Below are 22,242 nucleotides of genomic sequence, written 5' to 3'. Positions count from 1 at the left end.
TCAGAAATTAAAATATATTTTCATTTCAAACTCAAAACAAGCAATAATTACTAGAAACAAAAATCTGGCTACTGCCCCCCCCCCCTTCCGCCAACCCGTAAATTTTCTAAAGTATGTTGCCTTGTTTGCGCTTTACTGAAAACAAAACAGATTGTAGACAATATTATATGATTATGACAATGCAAACTAAACAATAACTGTTAAATAAAATCATGAATCTTGAATTGCTGGAATTCCAGGAATTATTACCATCATGTATTAAACATTCAGTTTATTTTCGTTAGTTCTTTCTAGTCATTTTTTAATATAATAAGTTCTTTCTAGACATATATTTTTAATAAAGCGCAAATGAAGCTATACTCTATAGGAGGTTTGAAATCAGGGGGAGGGGTAGTGGCCAAACTCCTGTTTGTAGTAATTTTGGTCAGTTTTAAGTTCGGTTTGAGTATCTATTTCAATTTTTACTGGTTTTCTGTTTTATTTATTCTTCTATATCTAGTATCCACTATCTTTATGTTTTATGTAATTATTTATTTTATTTTCGTTTGTTTTGGGTTCCATTTATTCCTTGAATGTAGTTTTTGATCGTTTACGTTTGAAATAATATAGGGCTTCATTTCTCTTCATCTTGAGTTTTAACATGGCTCTTTACTTTTCTTTGAAAAACTTTTCCGGAAAGTTCTTTTTCTGAAGTTGGTTATTTTAAACACTCACTGTACCCTATATGTTAAAGTGGTGTCCCGTATCATAAATTATTTATGTCCATTGTTGACTGTAAACTCGATGTGGATTTCGAGTACTGTCTACTGTCTACTTCTGTAAACTTTTAATTTTTATTTATCGGAATGATCGGAAGTCCAAATAAGTAATTTTAGACAGCTGTATTTTTTAAGCAGAAGAAACCAGGATTTTTTTTCCCTTAAGGATACAATTATCTTAGCTGAAAGGATAATCGTTGGGTCTACGAACAAGTGAAGTCATTTTGATAAAGAGCTATTATTTTAAGAGTGAACATGAATATTTAGAAGTTACCCGTGTGAAGTCCTTTAAAATAAATTAGAAGTCATTAAACAGTTAGTTCATTCTTTTTACCGGGTATACCTTACTAGAGCCCGATTGTTTCATTTTTCATCGCGTCGGTGTCTATTGAACCAAAAATCACCCCCATCAGTGAACTTAATAACTGACCTTAAGACCCGACAGCGGATCTGACTGCAACACAACGGACAATAAGTGACCAAATCACAAGGCGGTCGGCAATATAGCTACAAAGACAAAGGGTTAGGAAGGTGATCGTTTCTTAATTAAGAAGATAATAAATTTAGGATAGTAGCTGTATGAGTTCCAGTACTGTGTGCGATTCTGGACACCAATATAGTTGCTACCGATTACCAGCTGAGAATGAAATCGGTACTGAATAGAGACAAATTACTCCAATTTGATTGTTTCTTTTTTGAAGAATAAAATACACAAAATTAGTAATTAAATACATTTCAAAATGTGAACCAAATTAAAAATCATGGGTATTTCACGGTGGCCAGCAAACAAGGAACCATGACAGATGTAATCGCTATAAAAAGTTTCTTGAAATAGAACATACTTGCTACAGTCCAAGTTTCAACTACAGTCTTACTTTGAGAAAAATATTGGTCTACCTAATTAATATTGTGATAATTTTCCAACAATTATTACAACTTACACAGGCATTTGTGTAAACTCTTCAGCCGTAGGGGAGGGGGAATTGTCTGAAAATAGTTTTTAATTGAAAGGAGAAGAGTTAAAAATACTTTCCATGCTGGACTTCTTTAAAATGTAAGCTTTTTTCCTGGGACGTTGACAAATTTTTTCAACGTTGCCTATTTTTCGATGTTGCTTTGATGTTTTTCTATATATTTTTTTTTGTCTTCTAAAGAATGAGGGGGAATAACTTCTCATAAAGTGCATTTGCAGTATTTAGGTAAGTCATCGTCATTTGCAATAACTTAGATAGTTTGTAATATTTCTAATTACTAGGGAAATCTGACGATTGTCACAATATTAGAAAAGGGCGTTGCAAAAAATGTGTACTGGTCCAAGCTTTTCCACGAGCTCCCACAGAATAATCACAAGTGAGATTCCTATCCCCCCCCCCCCCCAAATCTGTTATCATGAAATAATCTAGTTAAAGCTTTTGGGACTGTTATATGTCTAACTTGATAATGATAGACATAACAAAACTATAACCCTTAGTTTCTTTCTATGTCTGAAGTGAGCGAGACTAAATCTTCTCTCTCACTTCCTCTCTCTCGTTATTTCTCTCTCTCTCTCTCTCTCTCCCTCTCTATCAATCTCATAATATTTTTTTTTTGTTTCTTTCCACGTGTAACCAGGCAAGTTGTTTTATATTTGTTTAGACTTGGGGTCAATTATGAACATCATGCGGAAAAATTAATATTTGTCATAAGAATTCACACCGTTTTTTATGCAACAAAGAAACCTGACTTAAACATGATTTTAAATAGTAGAGAGGTGTTAATACCTCCAATCCAACACCGTCGAAGGGTTATTGATTGTTTTTGTAACTTTATTTTCAAAGGATGTTGTGTCGTTTTATAAGGTATGCAATCATCTACACGCAATAGAAATCTTAATAATTTCACTTGCTCGGTATTGAATGTGAAGAGTATGATAAAAAACAGTCTAATTTGAATTCATTCAACCAGGCTGAATAAAGTAAACATCAGCTATGGTAGGAAGCAGGATACCCTTTTTGATTGTTGACTAGTTTTCTTTTGTAACTTTTACTATGCCACTTTTGACTGATGCACACTGTTAAAAAACTAAGTAAACACCGTAGAAGTCAATAGTAAAACAAATTGCAATAATAATAAAATTTGGTAAGGATTGTAGTCCGTGGCGATATAAAGCAGATTTGAAGAGGTTAGGCTATTTTGAACCAAAAGTAATATTAACCATTTATAGGTTAAACAAAGTTCAAATAAAGGAGAAAAATCCGATGACCTGCGTTATTTCACTACGAGCTGCTTGTCAAACAGTTCGTGGTACCGAACTATAGTAAGGAGCGACCCGGCTCAATAGTAACCGTAACTCTAAAAGATGGAATTTTAATACCAATAGTTACATCAAAAGAATTGCATTTTAATACTGACTTTAAATTTATAAGTTTCATCAAGGTCAGTTATCCCCATCAAAATTTACGAGCCTGAGAAAATTTTCCTTATTTAGAAAATAGGGTGAAACACCCCCTAAAGTCATACAATCTGAACAAAAACCACACCATCATATTCAGCGTATCAGAAAATCTTCTTGTAGAAGTTTCAGACCCCTAGCTACAAAAATGGGGAATTTTGCATTTTTGTCAGAAGACAGATCACGGATGCGTGTTTATTTGTTTTTTTTTGTTTGTTTGTTGTTGTTTTTTTTTCCAAGAGGGCGATCGTATCGACTGAATGGTCCTAGAATGTCGCGAGAGGGCTCAGTCTAACGGAAATTAAAGGTTCTAGTGCCCTTTTTAAGTGACCAAAAAATTGGAGGACACCTAGGCCCCCTCTTACGCTCATTTTTTCCCAAGTCACCGGATCAAAATTCTGAGATAGCCATTTTATTCACTATAGTCGAAAAACCTAATAACTATGTTTTTAGGGACGACTTACTCCCCCGCAGTACCCGTGGGAGGGGCTGCAAGTTACAAACGTTGACCTGTGTATACATATAGTAAAGGTTCCTGAGAAGTGTAGAGACGTTGTCAGGGGGATTTTTTTGGTTTAGGGGTGAGATTTGAGGGAGAGGGTTACATGGGAGAATATTTCCATGGAGGAACTTCTCATGGGGGAAGAGAATTTCAATGAAGGGGGAGCATGATTTTCTAGTATTATTTAAAAAACAATGAAACAATAAATATGAAAAGTTTTTTCTACTGAAAGTAAGGAGCGGCATTAAAACTTAACACGAACAAAAATTATTACGCATATGAGGGTTTACCCCCTCGTTATACCTCACTCTTTACGCTAAAGTATTTTTAGTACTTTCAACTATTTATTCTACGGCCTTTGTGATTCAGAGGTCATTCTTAAGGAATTGGGACAGAATTTAAGCTTTAGTGTAAAGAGCGAGGTATCGACGAGGGTTGAACCCCCTCATATACGCAATAAAACATAGGAATATAGAAGTTTGTTACGTAAGTTTAATTCGTAAGTTACGTATATATTTTACCAATGAAAACGTTCATAAAAAAATAAAAGTTCTAGTTGCTTTTCAAGTAATCAAAAAATTGGAGGGCAACTAGGCCTCCTCCCTCGCTCCTTTTTTCTCAAAATCTTCCTATTAATTGCAATTAATTAATATGCAAGTTTTGCTTTAATTATTTATGTGCGGAGAGCCAAGATCAAAACATGCATTAATTCAAAAAGGTCCAGAAATTAAATAAAAAAACAAGTTTTTTTAAATGAAAGTAAGGAGCAACATTAAAACTTCAAACGAAAAGAAATTACTCCACACATGAAAGGGGCTTTTCCTCCTCAACGCCCCGCTCTTTGCGCTAAGGTTTCTTACTGTTTTTAAAAGTAGAGTAAAGAGAAAGAGTCAAACTTTAGCGTAAAGAGCGAGGCGTTGTGGAGGAAAAGCCCCTTTCATATAAGAAGTAATTTCTGTTCGTTTTAAGTTTTAATGTTGCTCCCTACTTTCATTTAAAAAAACTTGTTTTTTTTTGTTTAATTGTAAACAAGGGCAACACTTATTAATGCCTGGAAGCATTATGCATCTTTTTTGTAAAACTTTCATTTAATACCGTATTTAAGTGTGAATTCTCTTTTAACTTGAAGGATTTTTCTTATAGTTTCTTGTAATTTCAGCGGTATTCACATAATTTATTGGTTTTTTGAATTTGTGGTCCCTGTGAAAAAAAAAAGAAATCAAAATCCTTCATATATCCATTCGCGAAGAAAATATGACAAGAAAAACCTTGTACAAAAATAAAGGTATGAGATAGTAGATTTGATTATTTTTCAGTACCTTGATTTTTTTACTTGCAAGAACTATTCCGTTACTTTTGTCCAACTGTTAGTTTTCATCAATATAGAAAATCCATTTTTAAGAGATTTTTAAGAGAATAATTTTACTCGCTTACAAGTGTTCGTCCACTTTAGAAGATAGCAAAAGACACATGTTTACTAGCTAAATAGAATCTTTTCTACTGAACGAATAAAAAACAAATTTTTCAATTGAAGGTAAGGAGCAATATCAAACCTTAAAAAGAACGGAGATTATTCCTTATATAAGGGTGAGGGTCCCTCCTCCTCAATGCCTTCTCAACTCCTCTTTCTTTATGCTATGTTTTTTTTAACTCAAAAAAATCTCTAGGCCTGCTTCAGCAGTCGTTTCTGAAGAATCGGGACAAAAAGCTAATTTTTAGATTGGGACAAAAAGTCTGTTTTTACATGGTAATAAGATGTTTTTAAAGGGAAATACGGTATTTTTAGAGGTTACTAAAATATTTTTGCAGGATATTAGGATATTTTAGAAGATAATAAAACATCCAAAGACTCTACTATCCTCCTAAACCTCTATAAACCTCTTTACTTAAAACCTAAAAACATCTTACTACCCTATAAAAACATCTAATGCCCTATCTTTAGAGTGTTGTAAGATGTTCTTAAAGGGAGGTACGATATTTTTAGAGGAAATTAAAATATTTTTACAGGGTATTGGGATATTTTAGAAGATAATACAACATCCAATTACTTTACTATCCCCCTATACCTCTAAAAACCTCTTTCCTTAATGCCTGCAAACATCCTACTACCCTATAAAACATCCAAATGTCCTTCTTTAGATGATAGTAAGATGTGCTTAAGGGGACCTTGTCTTAGAACTTAGAACCTCCTGTGCCTCCAGCGGCGCCCAAGACGTCCAAGAAGAGTCTCCAATCGTCTCTGAAACTTGCGACTGCGACGACATCTTCCCACTCAGGCTTTATTGAGGTGTGAAGGTGCCGCAGGTCGTTGTTGTAGGTACGACGGAGTGAATTCTTGGGTCTTCCTCTCCGGTGGGTGCCTTCAGGTAACCAGAAAAATGTAGATTTTGGAATTCTGGAGTCATTCATGCGCAGCACGTGTCCAAGGTAGCTCAATCTACGCCTTTGTATGGTTTCGATGAGGGACGGTTGATCTGTGATATTTCTAATGCGCTCGTTCTTTACCTTCTGGGTCCAGTGGATGCCGAGAAGTCTACGTAGGCATATATTTTCAAAAGACTGAATTCTCCTCTCTTTTTCTCGGCTGAGATGCCATGTATCAGATGCAAAGAGGAGGACGGACAGAACGTTGCTGTTGGACAGGCAGAGCTTAAGCCGGAGCGAGAAAGAACTCGACCTCTAAACTTTTTGAGCCTGTTGAAGGTGCTTTTAGCCTGTCCAATTCAGGTGATGACCTCTTCGGCTGTGGATACCGTGTTCTCGATGGTGCTGCCAAGATATTTGAAATAGACTGCTTGTTTCATGTCTTTGTCATTACATTTGATGTTCATAGCTAAATCGCTAGTTGCCATGCCTTTGGTTTTACTGGCGTTGATTTTGAGTCCAAAACCTTACTGCTTTTTGTTGAACGCTCGTGAGCAGTGCTTGAAGCTGTGATTTGCAGGTTTCGAGGATGGCTATATCGTCAGAAAAATCTAGGTCACTCAGCAAGCGAATATTTAGGTGTAACCCAGTTGCGCCGACGCTCCTCAATACAAATTCGATGACAACTGTGAAAAGTAGCGGAGATAGCACGCAACCTTGTTTCACCCTGGAGAGGATGGGAAATTTAGGTGAATTTCCCTCTGCTGTCTTCACACAACAGGTTGTATCGTCATACATCACCATGATGAGATTTACTATGATATCAGGGATACCATAGTGGCGAAGGAACTTCCAGAGATACTGGCGGTCTAATGAGTCGAACGCCTTTTTGAAGTCTATGAAGATTTTGTAGAGTTTATTGCACCATTCGCAGCTCTCCTCCGTGAGTATTCAGAGGGTGTATATCAAGCCTGTGAAAGAGCGTTTTGGGCGGAAGCCATTCTGTTCATCCCGCAAGTATTCATCTAGGTGAAGTTGCATTCTGGAAACGATAATGTGGGGCAACAATTTGCCCGGAATTGAGAGCTGGCTGATGGCTCGCCAGTTGTTACAGAGCGTGGTATCGCCCTTCTTGAAGAGCTTCAAGAGCTTCCTGTGGTGCCAGTCGTAGGATAATTTTGCCGTTGTCCAGATGGTTCCGAAGAAGTCTTTCCAGTAGGTGACACAGGTTTCCATGGAGCATTTTAGTGTTTCTGCCGTGATGCGGTCGTCTACTGGGGATCAGTCGTTTTTCAGCTTTCGACTGCCTTCAGAATTGTATCTTCAGTAGGGGGATTGGTGTTAATGTCTAGCGAGATCTGAGGATCTTTGGGGATGGTGATTGGCTCATCCGCGGGTGGTTTGTTCAGGATTTTGTCAAAGTGGTTGGCCAACACCAACTTCTTCTCTTCGGGACCGGTAACCAGTATGCCGAATTCATCCTTCACCAGACCATTGCTGACTCTCTTCTTCCCATTAATCTCGTTCGTTATCTTGTACAACGACCTGTTGTCTAATATTCTTAGCAGCCTCTTCAGCTTTCGTGGCCTTTGCTTCGTAGTAGTGACGTTTGTATCAGCACGTGCTCTATTTGGTAGATTTATCAATCCGTCTGTATTTCTCGGCCTTGTAGATTTGATTTGCGTCATGACAAGTAAGGATCTGATGTTTTGAGACTCCCCTCTCCTCTATGAACTACCAAGTGTGGTCCGATAGCCACTGGTTCTTCAATTTCTTGTGGTGCCTAAGGGTCTTGCTTGCTGACTCAATGTAGAGGTTCTTTATCTGGTCCCATATCATTTCCTGTTCGGCCTGGTCACTGAATTGCAGTGCTTCAAACTTGTTTCTAGATTCGTTTACGAATTCACATCTGGTCATTTGGTCTAGGAGCTTGTCGAAGAATCAAATCGGGGTTCTGAATTGGGTATCCTTTTCTCATTCCTCTTCAGCTTCAGGAGAATTCGGTTACTAGTAGGTTGTGGTCTGAACGAAGGTCGGCACCTCTATATGCTCTCACGTCTTGTATAATAAAGTGGAACTTTCGGCTGACTGGATAGTGGTCGATATGGTTTCTAACTACATCATAAGGGGAGGTCCATGAATTCCTATTGGACGTCTCTATGAGGAAAAAGGCTGTATCCTATCACCAGATTATTAGCCATTGCAAAGTTTCATTCCCGTCACGCATGTCCATGCCCTGCCTACAGAGTGCCTGTGGGCAGTAGGACTCATCGTTGCCAACGTTGGCGCTTAAGTCACCAAGAACGCACATGATGTCATGTTTCGAAATTCTTTTGACCACCACCTATAAGGTGTGGTAGAATTCTTCTTTGCTCTCGACTTCTGCGACGTTAATGGGAGCGTTGCAGACTACTACAGAAAGTTTTGCTTGTCGTCCAGTGAAACGCGCTACGAGAATTCTTGGCGATATGGGAGTCCATTTCAAGAGAGATCTTGAGGTATCCCTCGTCATGATGAGTGCAACTCCTTGCTCATGCCTGCTTTCGGCACCGCAGTAGAGGATCGTAGAATGGTCGTCAAGTTGTTTCTCCCTGGAGCCTGTCCATCTTACTTCGGACAGTGCCAGGATGTCTAGATGGTATCTTTGCTTCTCCTGGAGTGATTGTTCGGTCTTCGATAGTTGGGACATCGTGCGGACATTCCGAAAACCAAATCTTAGGTTGTTGTTTGCTTTTAAAAATCGTGTCCGGGCGCATGTGTTTGTCGTCGTCAGTAGGGGTTTAGATCCGAGGCTATTTTTTGACATTTCAGTTGCAAGAGAATGTTTCCCCAGAAGAGTACTCCTCTGGTTCCTGGAAACGGATTGCAAGTCTGAGGCCCGACACTCCTCCTTTGCCCATGCTCGGGACCCGCTGCTGGGAAGAACGAATTGCGAACCAAAAACAGGCGGAGTCTTTAGATGGTAAAATGCCCTACCTTTAGATGGTAGTAGGATGGTAATAAAACGTCCTAAAAACATCCTACTGCCCTATAAAAACCTCCAAATGCCCTATCTTTAGCTGGTAATAAGATGTTCTTAAGTAAGATATTTTTAGAGAATATCGCTTATGCGAGGTATATTTGGTGTCATTTTAGAATTCAGTCAATTTTTTCGTCTGGTTAGCTTATTATTTTATTCCTGGCTCAAACAAACAGCATATTTCACTTTTCTCTTGTTATCGTTGTAATTGTTTCCCTTGCAGGAACTAGTAATTATGATATGATTTATTATAGCTAATTTTTTCTAATTTTATCTTTCTATAGCTAGTTTTACTAATTCCCAGTTATATATTTTAAATCGAAAAAACTTGCTTTTTAACCTAATTTCCGATCGTCATTGAAATCATGGCCCTTCATACCTGAGATATGATATGTGCTACTGGCCTCACAAGCCTACGATTCGTTGCTGTTAAATTGTATAAATATATGCATGTAAATTGACTGGTAGTATTCTGTTTTTTCAGTTTTTCTGTTAAAAAATTAAAATGTTGAATTACAATTAAAATTTTGGACAAAGTTTGAATGATTATACGAAATTTTCGATGAACTGTAGTTCTATAGAATAAGTTCTGAATAATAATTTTAATACAGAAATTTGGATGGACGCAGGGGTGTACCGTTGTTCTTACGAATGGAAATTCTGCATTATTTTGTATCTTCGATGTAACAGAAGCCTTCACGAGCTCTTATGTTTGAACACATTGTATGCAAATTTTTAAATACATTGAGGCATGTATATAAATATAACTAAAAAAGGGAAATAAATTTAAAGTTGCTTAAAACAAAGCTTTTGGTAGCACTTTTGCCTCACACCTCCACCTCTGCCAAGGACTTTCCCGACAAGGCTCCTGATGGCCCGTCTCTTGCCGTTTCCACCTCTAAGCCGGTAGGCTTGTGAATGTTACAATTTAAGGTATATTAAAAAATAGTCACAGCGGGAGGGATAATATTACTACCCCCAGCACCAAAAATAAAGGTCTGGACAAAAAATATTCATTTCCCTGCGGCACAGTTTTTTTGTCACATAAATAGGGCACTGGATTTAATTTCGTTTGAATTAGCCCTATTCTGACCTTATAGGATCGTTGTTTTGACAAAAAAAAAAAAAAAAAAACCTGAGGGCATTTCCACCCATGAGAAAAAAATAAGCACGCACCCCTGATCTAGGAAACAATGTGAAATTCCACATTTTTGTACGTATGAGCTTCAAATGCTTAGATTATAGTTATCTAAAATGCTGAATCTAATGGCGTGATCAAACACTTCGCTCAAATGAACTGTAAATAAGGAGCGACGCGGCTCGATAGCAACTGAAACTCTAATTTTGAAATCAATAGATATATCAATAGAATTGACTTTTCATGCTGACTTCAAATACATAATATACATTGAGTTAAATGTTACCGATCAAAAGCCAAGGGTCTGAGAAAATTTGCCTGGTTTTTGAAAAAGCGGGAAAACATCCCCTAAAAGTCAAGTAATCTTAATTAAAATCACGTCACAAATTCAGCATATCAGAGAATCCTACTGTAGAAATTTATAGCTCCCATCTCTCTCTCTCTCTCTCTCTCTCTCTCTCTCTCTCTATATATATATATATATATATATATATATATATATATATATATATATATATATATATATATATATATATATATATATATATATATATATATATATATATATATATATATATATATATATATATATATATATATATATATATATATATTGATATTAATAGATATATATATATATATATATATATATATATATATATATATATATATATATATATATATATATATATATATATATATATATATATATATATATATATATATATTGATAATAATAGATATATCAAATACATAAGATTCATTGATTTTAGTGTCACCCATCAAAAGCCATGGGTCTGAAAAAAATATTTCAAGCAAAAAATTGCTTGATTTTCGAAAACAGAGGAAAACACCCCTTAGAGTCAAGGAATCTTATTTAAAATTGCACCTCCCAATTCAACGTATCAGAGATTACCATTGAAGAAATTTAAAGGTCCTATTTATAAATATGTGGAATTTTTGTATTTTTATACAAGAAGAGAAATCCTAGATGCGTGTTTATTTGTTTTGTTTTCTTCCCCATGGGTGATCGTATCAAACCAATGGTCCTAAAATATCAGGAGAGGGCTCATTGGAACGAAAATTGAAGTTTTTAGCGTCCTTTTTAAGCGATCAAAATGATTGGGTGGTAGCTAACAAAAAATATTGACGAAAAAGATTAATAAACAAGCAAATATAAAAAAAAGATAAAAAAGATTGGGGGAATTTTCAAGAATTTCTATACCAAATTCTTTTTATTTGTCTTACTTTCTCTTTGCCGACTATACTTTACAGGTGGAAATGTTAAAAGTAATAATTACCCGGTTAAATTTTCATCGGGATTGATTTGTTTAGAGGATGTTTCTGTGAGGGGAATTTTTATGTGATCGGGGGGGGGGGGCGGGTTTTCAGGCATTTATTTAAAAACGACCGGAAATTAAATAGAAAAAACAAGATGTTTCTCTGATTCTTTCAGAATCAGAAAAACATCTGATTCTTTCAAGATTTTTGGTCCTTTCTTTAAAGAAAGGATCAATAATAAAACTTAAAACGAACAGAAATTGTTCAGTAAATGAGGGGGGTTGCCTCCTCCTCAATACTTCACTCCTTACGCTTAAGTTTGACTTTTGTCTCGATTCCATAAGAATGACTACTGAAGTACAGGGGTTGTTTCATTAAATCAGTAAGATGTTTTTTTTAAGTACTTAAGGACTTTAGCGGGACGAGCGAAGTATTGAGAAGGAGAAAAAATCCCTCATTTACGTAACAATTTCCGTTTGTTTAAGTTTTAATGTTGCTCCATATTTTCAGTCGAAATAACTTGTTTTAAATTTAATTTTGTTAACATCACTTTTCTTTTTGGGGATGTTTCCCCATTTTTTGGAAGTCGACCCAATTTTCTGTAGCACGTAGTTTTTGATGGTTAAAATCAAAATTGAAGAATTTTATAAATTTAGAATAATCATAAAAAGTTTATTCTTTTGGTGCATTAATTATAATCACTTTTTTTCAAGGTGTCTATTACTATTTGCCCGGATATCTCCTTAAACATTTTGCAACGAAAACGTTCAAAGAAAAGTAAAGAGTGCTACCAAAATCTAAAACGGGTGGGAAGAGGATCCAACAGTGATTTAGGCTTCAAATGAACGAAGATTACTGAGAATGAACAAAGTAAAATTAAAATGAACAGAAATGAAATAAACCATCGAAGTAAAGTTAAAAAAAATCATCCCATCAAACCTACTAAAGGCTAGAGTGTTATTTACAGTTTCTTATTAATCGCAGCGAAAAACAAATTTAAACTCGAAAAAAGTTAATAAGAAATGAACATAATGTTTTCTCAGAATAAACGGATCTTTTTTTGGCTCAGTTTCGATTTATTATTCTAAAAGATTTTTGTTGTGTTACAACTATTTTTCTTTTAATTCAGTATCATTATAAACAATTCTTCGGAAAGTAAAACTTTAAAAACGTCATGCTGTGATTTTTGAACCTCTTTTGTTTGCTTTGGCAATATTTGGATATTTTAGCTCACAAGTCATGAACCTATAATCTCTAGCTTTCTGTAGCTTTTGAGTTCTATAGCTTTTCTCGATTTCAATGTAACTTCATTTCCTTCAGTCTATATTTTAATTCAATTCTTTTGTAGCTTTGAGTTTTTTAGCTTTTCTCGATTCAATGTAACTTGGTTTCCTTCAATCTATTATTGCTCAGCTACCCGTTGTGCATAAGTTTTCTAAATCAGAGTGTTGTTTTCTGTATTCAATTTGTTTTATCTCAATTTACTTTTAACTTGTCGGTTTTAACAGTAATTTATATTTAAAGAGTCAAATGATTTATAGTTTTCTGCTATAATGCATGCTAACCGATCCGAGAAAAACTTGATGGTGGAATCACTGAATAAGGTAATTGGCAAAAGAAGGCATGTATTTACGATAAATAGCACATGAAACCTTTCACTTTTCTCTGTAACAACTCAATGATTGCGTCAAATACTAAGATGCTCCATAAAATAAAATTGTAGGAGATATACTATCCTTATTACATATATATATATATGTATGTATATATTTATTTATATATATATATATATATATATATATATATATATATATATATATATATATATATATATATATATATATATATATATATATATATATATATATATATATATATATATATATATATATATATATATATATATATATATAAATATACATATATATATATATATATATATATATATATATATATATATATATATATATATATATATATATATATATATATATATATATATATATATCTATATATATATATTTATATATAAATATATATACATATATATATATATATATATATATATATATATATATATATATATATATATATATATATATATATGTATATATATATACTTATATATATATCTATATATATAAAAATAAGTTGTCTGTCTGTGGATCTGTGGATCAGGTGACGTCATGTTTCTGTGTCGGCTGACGTCATGAAATTAGTTGTCGTCATAAAAACTTAAAAAAAAACTAAAAAGAAAAAAACTAAAAAACCTAAAAAAAGGTCAAAACCAATAAAAAAAAACTAAAAGGAAAAAAGGGAAAAAATTAAAAATTTATTTCATCATATACCAATTCAAAAACGAATGTATACCGGGATGACGAGCGGGACACAGGGAATATAAATGACACAACTACAGCGGGGACGCCGGGGGGCACAGGGGGATATAAATGACGACCGGGAAACCGGGACACAAGGAATATAAATGACGCCCGGGACACTCAAAGAGAAATCAGAGACTGGGACACCGGGACACAAATGACGACCGGGACACAGGGAATATAAATGACGACCGGGACACAGGGACATAATTACAAAGGGGACGCCGGGGTGCACAGGGGGATATATAAATGACGATGGCGACTCAGGGAATGGTCGATTAGCAATCACCATCAACAAAGCTCAAGGGCAATCATTAGAATCATGAGGTATAGATCTGAATACGGATTGTTTTCCCATTGACCATTATATGTTGCATGTTCAAGAGTCGGTAAACCTGACAATCTATTTATATGCACAGACAATGGGACAGCGAAGAATGTTGTATATTCGCAAGTTTTACGTAGTTAAAAACATATATATATACTAGCTGTTGGGGTGGCGCTTCGCGCCACCCCAACACCTAGTTGGTGGGGGCGCTTCGCGCCCCCCCAAGCCCCCCCGCGCGCGTAAGTCGTTACGCGCCATTGTAGTTGTGTCCCTATGTCCCACCTGTGAATATAGATAGATATATATATATATATATATATATATATATATATATATATATATATATATATATATATATATATATATATATATATATATATATATATATATATATATATATATATATATATATATATATATATATGGTTTTAACTACGTAAAACTTGCGAATATACAACATTCTTTGCTGTCCCATTGTCTTTGCATATAAATAAATTGTCAGGTTTACCGACTCTTGAACATGCAACATATAATGGTCCATGGGAAAACAATCTGTATTCAGATCTATACCTCATGATTCTAATGATTGCCCTTGAGCTTTGTTGTTGGTGATTGCTAATCGACCATTCCCTGTCCCGGTGTCCCGGTCGTCATTTATATTCCCTGTGTCCCGGTCGTCATATGTATCCCGGTGTCCCGGTCTGTATATACATTCGTTTTTTAGTTTTGTTTTTCTCCTTTATTTTTTTCCTTTTTTTTTCTTTTTTAGCTTATTTAGATTTTTAGATTTTTTAGTTTTTTTATTAGTTTTTAGTTTTTTTTTCTTTTTAGTTTTTTTGTCCCGGTCGTCATTTATATCCCCCTGTTTCCCCCGGTGTCCCCGTTGTAGTTGTGTCCCTGTGTCCCGGTCGTCATTTATATTCCCTGTGTCCCGGTCGTCATTTGTATCCCGGTGTACCGGTCTGTATATACATTCGTTTTTTAGTTTTGTTTTTCTCCTTTATTTTTTTCCTTTTTTTTTCTTTTTTAGTTTATTTAGATTTTTAGATTTTTTAGTTTTTTTATTAGTTTTTAGTTTTTTTTTCTTTTTAGTTTTTTTGTAGTTTTTACCTTCTTTTTAGTTTTGTTAATTTTTTTTTTTACTTATGTCCTGGTCGTCATTTATACTCCCTGTGTCCCGGTGCTTTGTTGATTGCTAATCGAACATTCCTTTTGTCCTGGTCGCTTTCTCTTTGAGTGTCGTCATTTATTTTTTTCTTTTTTAGTTCTTTTAGTTTTTACCTTTTTTAGTTTTTTTTTAGTTTTTTAGATGAAAATTTTTTTTAGTTTTTTCCTTTTTTTCTTTTTAGTTTTTTATTGGTTTTTACCTTTATGTTAGCTTATTTTTCAGTTTTTTCCTTTTTTTTTAGTTTTTTTTTATTTTTTATTTTTTTTAGTTTTTTACCTTTTTTTAGTTTTTTTAGTTTTTTTAGTTTTTTAGCTTTTTTACTTTTTTTATTAGTTTTTAGTTTTTTTGTAGTTTTTGCCTTTTTTTAGTTTTTTCAGTTTTTTTTTTAGTTTTTTATTGGTTTTTACCTTTATTTTAGCTTATTTTTCAGTTTTTTCCTTTTTTTTAGTTTTTTTTTAGTTTTTAGTTTTTTTAGTTTTTTACCTTTTTTTAGTTTTTTTAGTTTTTTTAGTTTTTTAGCTTTTTTATTTTTTTTATTAGTTTTTAGTTTTTTTTGTAGTTTTTGCCTTTTTTTTAGTTTTTTTAGTTTTTTAGCTTTTTTATTAGTTTTTAGTTTTTTTTGTAGTTTTTGCCTTTTTTTAGTTTTTTTAGTTTTTTAGCTTTTTTATTTTTTTTATTAGTTTTTAGTTTTTTTTGTAGTTTTTGCCTTTTTTTAGATCACCTGATCCATCCACAGACAGACAACTTATTTTTATATATATAGATATACATATATCTATCTATATTCACAGGTGGGACATAGGGACACAACTACAATGGCGCGTAACTAATATGGCGCGTAACGACTTACGCGCGCGGGGGGGCTTGGGGGGTGCGCGAAGCGCCCCCACCAACTAGGTGTTGGGGTGGCGCGATATATATATCTATATATATAAAAATAAGTTGTCTGTGTGTGGATCTGTGGATGGATCAGGTGACGTCACCTGAAAAAACTGGATCAGGTGACAAAACTGAAAACTGAAAAAACTAAAAAAAGGCAAAAACTACAAAAAAAACTAAAAACTAATAAAAAAAATAAAAAAGCTAAAAAACTAAAAAAACTAAAAAAAGGCAAAAACTACAAAAAAACTAAAAACTAATAAAAAAGCTAAAAAACTAAAAAAACTAAAAAAAAGCAAAAACTACAAAAAAACTAAAAACTAATAAAAAAAATAAAAAAGCTAAAAAACTAAAAAAACTAAAAAAAGGTAAAAAACTAAAAAAACTAAAAAAAACTAAAAAAAGGAAAAAACTGAAAAATAAGCTAAAATAAAGGTAAAAACCAATAAAAAACTAAAAAAAAAAACTGAAAAAACTAAAAAAAGGCAAAAACTACAAAAAAAACTATAAACTAATAAAAAAAGTAAAAAAGCTAAAAAAAACTAAAAAAACTAAAAAAAGGTAAAAAACTAAAAAAAATAAAAAATAAAAAAAAACTAAAAAAAAGGAAAAAACTGAAAAATAAGCTAAAATAAAGGTAAAAACCAATAAAAAACTAAAAAGAAAAAAAGGAAAAAACTAAAAAAAATTTTCATCTAAAAAACTAAAAAAAACTAAAAAAGGTAAAAACTAAAAGAACTAAAAAAGAAAAAAATAAATGACGACACTCAAAGAGAAAGCGACCAGGACAAAAGGAATGTTCGATTAGCAATCAACAAAGCACCGGGACACAGGGAGTATAAATGACGACCAGGACATAAGTAAAAAAAAAAACTAACAAAACTAAAAAGAAGGTAAAAACTACAAAAAAAAAGAAAAAAAAACTAAAAACTAATAAAAAAACTAAAAAATCTAAAAATCTAAATAAACTAAAAAGGAAAAAAATAAAGGAGAAAAACAAAACTAAAAAACGAATGTATATACAGACCGGGACACCGGGATACAAATGACGACCGGGACACAGGGAATATAAATGACGACCGGGACACAGGGACACAACTACAACGGGGACACCGGGGGAAACAGGGGGATATAAATGACGACCGGGACAGGGAATGGTCGATTAGCAATCACCATCAACAAAGCTCAAGGGCAATCATTAGAATCATGAGGTATAGATCTGAATACAGATTGTTTTCCCATGGACCATTATATGTTGCATGTTCAAGAGTCGGTAAACCTGACAATCTATTTATATGCAAAGACAATGGGACAGCAAAGAATGTTGTATATTCGCAAGTTTTACGTAGTTAAAACCATATATATATATATATATATATATATATATATATATATATAATTATATATATATATATATATATATATATATATATATATATATATATATTTCACCCCAACAGCTAGTATATATATATATATATATATATATGTATATATATATATATATATATATATATATATATATATATATATATATATATATATATATATATATATATATATATATATACTAGCTGTTGGGGTGGCGCTTCGCGCCACCCCAACACCTAGTTGGTGGGGGCGCTTCGCGCCCCCCCCAAGCCCCCCCGCGCGCGTAAGTCGTTACGCGCCATAATAGTTACGCGCCATTGTAGTTGTGTCCCTATGTCCCACCTGTGAATATAGATATATATATATATATATATATATATATATATATATATATATATATATATATATATATATATATATATATATGGTTTTAACTACGTAAAACTTGCGAATATACATATAAATAGATTGTCAGGTTTACCGACTCTTGAACATGCAACATATAATGGTCCATGGGAAAACAATCTGTATTCAGATCTATACCTCATGATTCTAATGATTGCCCTTGAGCTTTGTTGATGGTGATTGCTAATCGACCATTCCCTGTCCCGGTGTCCCGGTCGTCATTTACATCCCCCTGTTTCCCCCGGTGTCCCCGTTGTAGTTGTGTCCCTGTGTCCCGGTCGTCATTTATATTCCCTGTGTCCCGGTCGTCATTTGTATCCCGGTGTCCCGGTCTGTATATACATTCGTTTTTTAGTTTTGTTTTTCTCCTTTATTTTTTTCCTTTTTTTTCTTTTTTAGCTTATTTAGATTTTTAGATTTTTTAGTTTTTTTATTAGTTTTTAGTTTTTTTTTTCTTTTTAGTTTTTTTGTCCCGGTCGTCATTTATATCCCCCTGTTTCCCCCGGTGTCCCCGTTGTAGTTGTGTCCCTGTGTCCCGGTCGTCATTTATATTCCCTGTGTCTCGGTCGTCATTTGTATCCCGGTGTACCGGTCTGTATATACATTCGTTTTTTAGTTTTGTTTTTCTCCTTTATTTTTTTCCTTTTTTTTTCTTTTTTAGTTTATTTAGATTTTTAGATTTTTTAGTTTTTTTATTAGTTTTTAGTTTTTTTTTTCTTTTTAGTTTTTTTGTAGTTTTTACCTTCTTTTTAGTTTTGTTAATTTTTTTTTTTACTTATGTCCTGGTCGTCATTTATACTCCCTGTGTCCCGGTGCTTTGTTGATTGCTAATCGAACATTCCTTTTGTCCTGGTCGCTTTCTCTTTGAGTGTCGTCATTTATTTTTTTCTTTTTTAGTTCTTTTAGTTTTTACCTTTTTTAGTTTTTTTAGTTTTTTAGATGAAAATTTTTTTTAGTTTTTTCCTTTTTTTCTTTTAGTTTTTTATTGGTTTTTACCTTTATGTTAGCTTATTTTTCAGTTTTTTCCTTTTTTTTAGGTTTTTTTTTATTTTTATTTTTTTAGTTTTTACCTTTTTTTAGTTTTTTTAGTTTTTTTAGTTTTTAGCTTTTTTACTTTTTTTTTAGTTTTTAGTTTTTTTGTAGTTTTTGCCTTTTTTTAGTTTTTTCAGTTTTTTTTTTAGTTTTTTATTGGTTTTTACCTTTATTTTAGCTTATTTTTCAGTTTTTTCCTTTTTTTTAGTTTTTTTTAGTGTTTAGTTTTTTTAGTTTTTTACCTTTTTTTAGTTTTTTAGTTTTTTAGTTTTTTAGCTTTTTATTTTTTTTATTAGTTTTTTAGTTTTTTTTGTTTTTATTAGTTTTTAGTTTTTTTTGTAGTTTTTGCCTTTTTTTAGTTTTTCAGTTTTGACGTCACCTGATCCAGTTTTTTCAGGTGACGTCACCTGATCCATCCATCCACAGACAGACAGACAACTTATTTTATATATATAGATAGATAGATATAGATATATATATATATCTTCTATATATATAAAAATAAGTTGTCTGTGGATCTGTGGATCTGTGGATCAGGTGACGATCCACAAAAAAGGTAAAAAACTAAAAACTAAAAAAAAAACTGAAAAAACTAAAAAAAGGCAAAAACTACAAAAAAAACTAAAAACTAATAAAAAAATAAAAAAGCTAAAAAACTAAAAAAACTAAAAAAACTAAAAAACTAAAAGAACTAAAAACTAAAAAAAAACTTCAAAAAAGGAAAAAACTGAAAAATAGAAGAGAAAAAGAAAACTAATAAAATTAAGAATAAAATAAAAAAAATAAAAAATATATAAAAATAAGCTGTCTGTCTGTCTGTGGATCTGTGGATCAGGTGACGATCCACAAAAAAGGTAAAAAACTAAAAACTAAAAAAAAAACTGAAAAAACTAAAAAAAGGCAAAAACTACAAAAAAAACTAAAAACTAATAAAAAAAATAAAAAAGCTAAAAAACTAATAAAACTAAAAAAACTAAAAAACTAAAGAAACTAAAAACTAAAAAAAAAACTTAAAAAAAGGAAAAAACTGAAAAATAGAAGAGAAAAAGAAAACTAATAAAATTAAGAATAGAATAAAAAAAAATAAAAAAGATAAAAATTAAAAAAAAAGAAAAAAGAAAAAGCGAAAAAAACTAAAAAAGCTAAAAAAAGGTAAAAACCAATAAAAAACTAAAAAGAAAAAAAGGAAAAAAAAAACTAAAAAAACTAAAAACTAAAAAAAACTTAAAAAAAGGAAAAAAAACTGAAAAATAGAAGAGAAAAAGAAAACTAATAAAATTAAGAATAAAAATAAAAAAAATAAAAAAGATAAAAACTAAAAAAAAAGTAAAAAGAAAAAACGAAAAAACTAAAAAAGCTAAAAAAAAGGTAAAAACCAATAAAAAACTAAAAAGAAAAAAAGGAAAAAAACTAAAAAAAATTTCATCTAAAAAACTAAAAAAAACTAAAAAAGGTAAAAACTAAAAGAACTAAAAAAAGAAAAAAAAACTAAAAAAAGGAAAAAAACTGAAAAATAAAGGAGAAACAATCTAAATAAATGACGACACTCAAAGAGAAAGCGACCGGGACAAAAGGAATGTTCGATTAGCAATCAACAAAGCACCGGGACACAGGGAGTATAAATGACGACGACCGGGACACAGGGACATAACTACAAAGGGGACGCCGGGGTGCAGAGGGGAATATATAAATGAATAAAATTAAGAATAAAATAAAAAAAATAAAAAAGATAAAAAACTAAAAAAAAAGTAAAAAGAAAAAACGAAAAAAACTAAAAAAGCTAAAAAAAAAACTTAAAAAAAAGGAAAAAACTGAAAAATAGAAGAGAAAAAGAAAACTAATAAAATTAAGAATAAAAATAAAAAAAAATAAAAAAGATAAAAACTAAAAAAAAAGTAAAAAGAAAAAAACTAAAAAAAACTAAAAAAGGTAAAAACTAAAAGAACTAAAAAAGAAAAAAAAACTAAAAAAAGGAAAAAAACTGAAAAATAAAGGAGAAACAATCTAAATAAATGACGACACTCAAAGAGAAAGCGACCGGGACAAAAGGAATGTTCGATTAGCAATCAACAAAGCACCGGGACACAGGGAGTATAAATGACGACGACCGGGACACAGGGACATAACTACAAAGGGGGACGCCGGGGTGCACAGGGGGATATATAAATGACGATGGCGACTCAGGGAATGGTCGATTCACAGGTGGGACATAGGGACACAACTACAATGGCGCGTAACTAATATGGCGCGTAACGACTTACGCGCGCGGGGGGGCTTGGGGGGGGCGCGAAGCGCCCACACCAACTAGGTGTTGGGGTGGCGCGAAGCGCCACCCCAACAGCTAGTATATATATATATATATATATATATATATATATATATATATATATATATATATATATTATATATATATATATATATACATACATATATATATATATATATAAAATATATATATATATATATATATATTATATATATATATATATATATATATATATTATATATATATATATATATATATATATATATATATATATATATATATATATATATATATATAATATATATATATATATATATATATATATATATATATATATATATAATATATATATATATATATATATATATATATATATATATATATATATAATATATATATATATATATATATATATATATATACATACTAGCTGTTGGGTGGCGCTTCGCGCCCCCCCCCCCAAGCCTCCCCGCGCGCGTAAGTCGTTACGCGCCATATTAGTTACGCGCCATTGTAGTTGTGTCCCTATGTCCCACCTGTGAATATAGATAGATATATATATATATATATATATATATATATATATATTATATATATATATATATTATATAATATATATATTATATAAGTTTTTAACTACGTAAAACTTGCGAATATACAACATTCTTTGCTGTCCCATTGTCTGTGCATATAAATAGATTGTCAGGTTTACCGACTCTTGAACATGCAACATATAATGGTCCATGGGAAAACAATCCGTATTCAGATCTATACCTCATGATTCTAATGATTGCCCTTGAGCTTTGTTGATGGTGATTGCTAATCGACCATTCCCTGTCCCGGTGTCCCAGTCGTCATTTATATCCCCCTGTGCCCCCCGGCGTCCCCGTTGTAGTTGTGTCCTGTGTTCCGGTCGTCATTT

General features: G+C 32.2%; 1 pseudogene; it reads left to right on the top strand.

Annotated features, from left to right (window-relative positions):
• Window positions 1-9,460: 9,460 nt before the first annotated feature.
• Window positions 9,461-22,242, top strand: part of LOC136032476 (cytochrome c oxidase subunit 2-like) — a 14,606-nt pseudogene continuing 1,824 nt past the window's right edge.

This window comes from Artemia franciscana, chromosome 10 (assembly GCF_032884065.1).
Source record: "Artemia franciscana chromosome 10, ASM3288406v1, whole genome shotgun sequence".
NCBI classification, from domain to species: domain Eukaryota; kingdom Metazoa; phylum Arthropoda; class Branchiopoda; order Anostraca; family Artemiidae; genus Artemia; species Artemia franciscana.
This window is presented reverse-complemented; position numbering and strand designations above follow the sequence as displayed.